The sequence below is a fragment of the Centruroides sculpturatus genome, unplaced genomic scaffold (genome assembly GCF_000671375.1).
Source record: "Centruroides sculpturatus isolate CEXI.00-Female unplaced genomic scaffold, Cexi_2.0 scaffold1717, whole genome shotgun sequence".
Classification (NCBI taxonomy): Eukaryota; Metazoa; Arthropoda; class Arachnida; order Scorpiones; family Buthidae; genus Centruroides; species Centruroides sculpturatus.
The window spans coordinates 16,689-24,891 of NW_019386065.1; the positions used below are offsets into that span (position 1 = coordinate 16,689).

The window sequence follows — 8,203 nt, forward strand, 5'->3', positions numbered from 1 at the left end:
TTTACATGAATTTCATAAAAATAAAAGGAATGCTGATGGATATGTTTATATTTGTAAGGCGTGTTTATTATTGAAAAAATATTGATTGTTTTTTCTTCTTAATAAATGGAACAAATATTGCAATCACGAACTTTTCGTGAATTACGTCAATATTGTAGAGAAAGTAATCTTAGAGGTTATTCAAGATTAAAGAAAGCAGACCTAATTAATTTTATTATAAATTATAGAAGGAGAGGACAAAGAGAAACTATTCGACAGTTGCATCAATTTTGTAGAGAAAATAATCTTAGAGGTTATTCAAGATTAAGGAGAGCAGAATTAATTGATTTAATAAAGAGATATAAATTTAGAAATATATTTAACTTTTATGATGATGTTATAACTAAACCAAGACAACCAAGAGAAAAGCAAATAAAATGTGGCATCTGTAATCATTACTATAAACCAAGCAATGAGAATCTCCACATTGAAACAAGAGAACATAAGAATGCCTTATATAATAGTGAAGCTATCCAAGAGATTGAGACAGCATTCAAATCAAGATTAAAAACGTATTCGATTAGAAATATCTTTAATCATATCATATCAAGAGAATTTTTAAAAGATGCAAGAGAGATAGTTATTAGAAAGATAGAAGAGTAACTTAAAGAAATGGATCTGAAAGTAAATTTCAAATTTTTCTGTGAGTATCAAAAAGGAAATGAGAACATGGGCTTTTCATTTAAAACAGAGAATGAGGTCATTTTAAAAACAACAAATTTGAATGCTTTTTATAATAAAGTGATTAAAAACCTAATAAGAGAGATGGATGAATTTGAAGCAAAAGGATCTGGATGGTCTTTAATAGAAATAGATAATTTAGAGTTAAGATTCAATAAATATGTTCCATTTAGAGGATCATCCTACATTGAATTACCAAAACAAATCAAAGACAAGAAAGCTGTATTGAATATTAAGAATGAAGATCAAGAATGTTTTGCTTATTGCATACTGCATATTTAAATCCAGTAGGTAGAAACAATCATAATCCTGGTCGAGTTAGTAATTACAACATTGATAAAATTAAAGAAGCACTCAAAGGAATCGAATCACCTATTGCTTTATGTGATATAGATAAATGTGAAAAAAAATTGAATATATCAGTGAATGTTTATAGTTATGATAAGTGGGGTGTAGTGTATCCTCTAAGAATAACAAAAAATAAACTAGATAAGCATGTAAATCTGTTGTATATAAAAGATGAAGAAAAATCACATTACTGTTTGATAAAGAATCTATCTAGATTAGTTAGAGTACAAATCACAAAGCATGAAAGAGAGATTTATATATGTGAAAGATGCCTAACATACTACAATTCAGCAAATCAATTAATGAATCTTGAAACTGATTGTAAAGAAAAAAAGATGAAGAAGACTGAAATGAGTGGAGAAAGTATTCACTTTGAAAACATTAAAAAATCATTGAGGATTCCATTTGTGATATACGTTAATTTTGAATGTCTAACTAAGAAAATAGTCATGTCAACCAGATCCATCTAAGTCTTTTACAATGGAATATCAACATCATCAACCAATGAGTTTTTCTTATTACATAAAGTATGTACATGAAGAATATAAGGAACCAGTTGTATACAGAGGGCCTGATGCAGTAAAAAAGTTTGTAGAGATGTTGAAAAAAGAAGTTAAAGAAATTAGTAAAATACATAAAGACATTAACTAATATCTGCCATATATGTGGTAGGGAAATATATGAAGATAAAGTTGCAGATCATGATCATTTGACAGGTGATTATAGAGGACCTGGTCATAATCTATGTAATTTAAAATATTAAAACCCTAACTTTATACCAGTATTTATTCATAACCTAACCGGATATGATGCTCATTTATTTGTCAAAGAACTTGGATATGATACAAAGCCAATTAGTTTGATACCGAACGATGAGGAGAGATATATGTCATTTTCTAAGAATATTGGAAAAATGAAACTTAGGTTTATAGATTCATTTAGATTTATGGCAAGTAGTATTGATAAACTCTCTAGTAATTTGAAAAAAGAACAGTTTAGAGAAACAGCTAAGTTTTTTCCTAATCACCTATTTGATTAGTTATAAGAAAAGGTGTTTATCCTTATGATTATATGGATTCGTGGAAGAAATGTAAAATGGATAAACTTCCTCCAAAACAAAAGTTCTATAGTATATTAAATGAATGTGATATAACGGATAAAGATTATGAACATGCACAAAACGTATGGGAAGCATTTAAGATTAGGAATATGGGTGAATATTCAGATCTATATGTGAAAACAGATGTTTTGATACTAGCAGACATCTTTGAGAATTTTAGAGATGTATGCATGAAAACCTATAAATTAGACCCAGCATGGTATTTCACAGCACCTGGATTATCATGGGATGCTATGTTAAAAACGACAAAAATTAAATTAGATTTATTAACTGATTATGATATGATTTTGATGATAGAAAAAGGAATAAGAGGTGGAATCTCCCAATGTTTTAAGAGGTATGGAAAGGCAAATAACAAGTATATGAAAGATTATGATAAAGACAAGGAATCTAATTATTTGATATACCTAGATGCTAATAACTTATATGGATGGGCTACGAGTCAATATTTACCATATGGTGGATTTAAATGGTATTCTAATTCTTTACGTAGGAGTTCTTATGAAGATCAATGGAATGGGGAAAAAATATTTCTCTTGAAGAGAGTGAAAAAATCCTAATGAAAATTCCTGATGATAATGAAAAAGGATATATATTAGAAGTTGATTTGGAATATCCTAAAAAATTACATGATTATCATTCTGATCTACCTTTAGCTCCAGAGAATAGAATACCAGATGGATCAAAACAATCTAAATTATTAACCACGTTATGTGATAAAAAAAAAAAAGTATGTGCTTCATTATAAAAATCTTAAACAATATTTAAAAATGGGAATGAAACTCGAAAAGATACATAGAGTATTAGAATTCAAGCAATCAGATTGGTTAAAGAAATACATAGATCTGAATACTGAAATGAGAACTAAAGCAACTAATGATTTCGAAAAAGACTTTTTTAAACTAATGGACAACTCTGTGTTTTTTTACTATTGATCACAAGACTGTGTTATTATTAAAACACTTGGCGTTTATCCACTTTATTCAGTTTATCCACTTTATTCAACTGAATAAAGTGGATAAACGCCAAGTGTTTTAATAATAACACAGTCTTGTGTTCAATAGTAAATAAATAAATATGAAAACACGGTTTCAAAAAACGAATAAACTCTGTGTTTGGTAAGACAATGGAAAATATAAGAAATCGTGTTGACATAATAATAATAAAGGAGGAGGAAGGGCTGTCTGCTTTTGCAAACTTAGCCTACTACAAAGAGAAAGGAGTGAAGAAAAGGTTGAAGGAAGGGTTCTGAAGGGAGAAGTATAAAGGAAAAGGGAAAAAGTAACGCTGAAAAAAGTTATCAGGACCTCAGAACGCTGCATCGGAAATTATTAATAACCAAAATTACAAGAGTTGACAAGATCGTTATACAGTATTAACAATTACGAGAAATGGTCCGGTTACAGTAAAATGCAAAACTTATTACATATGAGTATGCATAAGATGTTGACATAAGATTATGTTGTAAAGCAAAAAAAGTAGAAAAATTAATCGCTAAGCCGAACTTTAAACATTGAACCATATTTATTGAAAACCTATGTGCTATTCACATGTATAAGAAAAAAATAGTCTTTAATTAATAAACCCATCTATGTGGGAATGAGCATATTAGATCTTTCGAAGCATTTGATGTATGATTTTCGTTATAATGTGATGAAACCTAAATACAGAAATAAAATAAAACTGTTATATCAGGATACAGACAGTTATATATATATATGATATAAAAACTGATGATATTTATCAAGATATGAAGGGAATGATCGATTACTTTGATACATCCGATTATCCTGAGAATAATCAATATGGTATACCGAGAGTTAATAATAAGGTGTTAGGTAAAATGAAGGATGAAAATAATGAAAAAATAATGAGAGAATTTGTTGGTTTAAGAGGAAATACAGAAATAGACAACATAAAACTGTTATATCAGGATACAGATAGTTATATATATGATATAAAAACTGATGATATTTATCAAGATATGAAGGGAATGATCGATTACTTTGATACATCCGATTACCCTGAGAATAATCAATATGGTATACCGAGAGTTAATAAGAAGGTGTTAGGTAAAATGAAGGATGAAAATAATGAAAAAATAATGAGAGAATTTGTTGGTTTAAGAGGAAAAATATATGCCTTAAAAGTAGAAGATCAGGTTTCAAAGAAATCAAAAGGAGTAAACAAATGTGTTGTTAAAAATAGGATATCATTTGATGATTATAAAGACTGTTTGTTTAGTAAAACAAAGCATTCCCGAACAATGAATCTAATTAGAAGCAAGAAACATGATATTTATTTAATAAAAGTAAACAAGAAGGCATTATCACCACATGATGATAAGAGACATATATTGGAGAATGGAATTAACACACTAGCATTAGGACATTATAAAATAAAAAGAGATTGCAAGAATTTGTAATAAACTTCAAAAATACTCCAACAAAGAAATCGATTATGAATATTCAATCCATAAAGTCAACCCAGTATGGTAATCATGGTTTTTCTACCAGATCGATTTAATAAACATTTGAAAAGAGGCATGAGAGGGTTGATTCATTAGCATTAGGTTATAAATTTTTTCTTATATGAATGGACTCTAGAATAAACAGGGCTATCAATTGGGATAATTTTTCAAAACGAGAAAATTTAACAGAAGATTTAATAAGAGAATTTAAAGATGAAGTTAACTGGGATTTGATTTCTATATTTCAAAAGTTATCAGAACGTTTTATAAGAGAATTTAAACATAAAGTTAATTGGGATTTAATATCTCAATCAAAAATTGTCTGAATTTTTTATTAATGAATTTAAAGATAGAGTTAACTGGAAACAAATATCAGAACATCAAAGTCTCTCTGAAAATTTTATAAGAGAACATGATGATAAGGTTAATTGGAAACACATCTCTACACATCAAACATTATCTTCATAATTTATTCAAGAATATAAACATAAAGTGGATTGGGATTCTATATCTCGATTTAAAAATTTATATAATGAGTTTATTAGGAAATATGCTCTAAAATTAAATTTAAATTCACTTTTAAGGTATCAAACCATATCGGAACAAATACTCGAAGACTTACACTGGGATGTATTAGACTGGAAAATAGTTGTTAAACATCAAGAATTATCTCAAGATTTTATTATAAAACTAGCTGCAAGGACCCGCTTCGCTGGGTTTTTATTTGTATGTAATATAGTTTTTTTATATATATATAAAAGACTGTTTTTCTAAGTAATCTAGAATCTAGCTGCAAGGACCCGCTTCGCTGGGCAAAAAGTAACGATAGTGAAGATTAAGATAATTACATTATAGCTAATCTTACCCATTTTCACAGAATGCAAGAATTNGAGAAATGATATTAATAATTTTGAGTTAGTATTAATTCACTATGGTGGGAAGAAAAGGTTTTATTATATTTGGAAAGATAGAAGAAGGTATTTACATATCTTTGATTATGTTGATACACCTTATGGTAGATTTTTATGTACTGTACACCACAAGGTAAATTTTTACATATTGAAAAATAGTTTCCTATATAAATGGAGACATTGAAAAAACTAAACAATATTAGTAAACTTTAAAATACTCCAACAAAAAAACTAAACGAGTTGGAAATTGATTAAGAATATCCAACTGATTATTTAGAAACAGTATCCATTCGCTTTGGTGATAAAAAATTAGTAGTTCTTAAGGACAGTGAATGGGGTGAATTTCAAGTTTTTCTCCCAGAACGATTTAATAAAAAATTAGAGAATGAAGATTTAGATGATATGAGTAATTTTAAATTTGTATACAGGGGTATGAAAGACTGTGGGAATATGTATAAAGCTCATATTATTGAGTTTGTTTGACTTTTTTTATATTTACTTTTTTTGTAATAAATCACTGAATTTGATTAAATTTAACAACTTAAAATAAATAAAAGTAGGAATCAACGAGATTTCATCAGTTTTTAATTTTTTGTTTAAATTTAGTGAATTTTACTATTGATTTTGATTAAATTCGTTTAATTATATAGACATTAAATTTTTGGGGGCAGAACCGACAATATTATACTACTCATAATGGAACCCAAAACTGATCTGAAAACAGAAGAACGCCAAGAACGCTTGAATGAAGAGCACCAAGAAACTTATAGAAATATACTTATAATGAAACTACTTGAGCTTGGAACATACACAATTACTGTTCGTTTATTATAAACTGTTTTCTTGCAAAAAATATCGTTATTTTCGAGGATCGGAAATATAATATGTTGTCTCCACGATTCCTACTTTGACTTTATTTCTGTAGGAGTTAAATCAGCAAATCTACATCTTTTGATAAAATAGACCATGTCAGTAAACGTCCATATTTTTACATTTTCATTTATTTGCAAAACAAAATAATTTACTTTGGGGGTAGGATCATGTAAGAAAACGATTCCCGCCTTTTTTTGAACTGGTAACGGTCGCTGTCGCAAAAAGACGGTTGAGGAAGCGACCGTTGGAATTTGAATGCATGGCCTCTGATTGGTCGGCACATCATCATACCACCAGCGGACCTCCAACATAACAGCTAATCGTTGATTAGTCGAGAATCACATCGCACTGCTTATTTGCATAAAACTACGACCAAGTAATCGCTGATTGGTCGTCCAACACGCTGTCAATGGCTATAACAGGGTTAATGTCGAAGCGGGATATTTGAGTTCACTTCAACACGGGAATTTCAGGAAGTCCATATGCCTAGCCGTGTCATCAGGCCAGGTGAGGACGGCCATTTTTTGCGATTGGTCGCTACTTGCTTAGCACTTGGCTGGGGGACTTGTCTTCCACCCAGCGTTGCCATTCCTAGTACACTTGTACTTTTCGGGTACATTTTGGTTTTTCGAATACATTGAAAGTATACTTAGAGTTTTAGTACAATTTGAGTACGTTATAATATTTCAGTACCATTTTATGGTACAAAATAATTTGTCATGCCTTAACGAGAAAATGTAAAAAATTACTTTAATTAAATTCAATGTTTATTTAATCTATTTTAACGAAAGAGAGGGATAGGTTATTAAGGACCACAATCTTTGCCTATTGCCACCAGTCAGTATTCTGCTTTATCACTTGCCTTTTTTCGCCACCCTAGATTTAATCACTGTCCACAGAGGGACGGTAGCGTGCACTTTGGGAACCCTGATGTACAGTTTAAGATACATGCTAACATAGCTTTAATTTAAAGTGTCTGACAATTCTTCTTTTGAGAATATAGAATTATATTTGTAAGAAAACTCGGTGCTTAAGTACTGCATCAACTTCATTGCAATTTATCAATAGTATAATTTTAATTCACTGTATTCTTTGGTTTGGTGTGACATATACTGTGTCTAAACTAAAAGTTTTGCATTACATAATTTCTCAAAGCTATGTTGTGATTTATTTTATCTTAACGTTCAGATAGAAAATAATGATATAGTTGAGTAATTCTAATACAAAGAATTGCTTATAATAAATTGAATAATTTCTTATTCTGCAGAAAGCATTATAATACGAAAATGCTATAACACATTACATAATAACAGTATAACACTAGAATTAATGTATATAATTTCGTGTAAAATCAGCAAAATCCGGTTAAGCAGTTACCAAATATAGATAATTAAAAATCAAACCTGAAAACAGTTCTTAATTGAAAAATATTTTTCATTTGGGTATGAACAATTGCGATCGACAATTTTCATCTTAATTTTATTTAATAAGAGTACAGAAGATTTATTTTACCTGAAATTTAATATTTCGTGAATAAGTTTAAAGTGAGGAAACTTTTGAAAAACTTCTTCCATTGTATAATTTTCGTATTTCGCTTCCTACAAGTTATTCAAAACTTTTATAAAAAAAATAAATTTTAAAAGCCATAGCTACTGATTATTAATTTTAATTAATCACCAATGCAAGCCTCCAAGTATAATTTTCCATCTGTTTCTCTGAAATTATTTAAACTTTATGAAATCAATTTTAAAAAATTTTATC

The 8,203-nt window shown here is 28.9% G+C and overlaps 1 pseudogene; it reads left to right on the forward strand.

Annotated features, from left to right (window-relative positions):
* Positions 1 to 2,747: 2,747 nt before the first annotated feature.
* LOC111613394 lies at positions 2,748 to 7,721 on the forward strand (annotated as a pseudogene).
* The last annotated feature ends 482 nt before the right edge of the window (positions 7,722 to 8,203 follow it).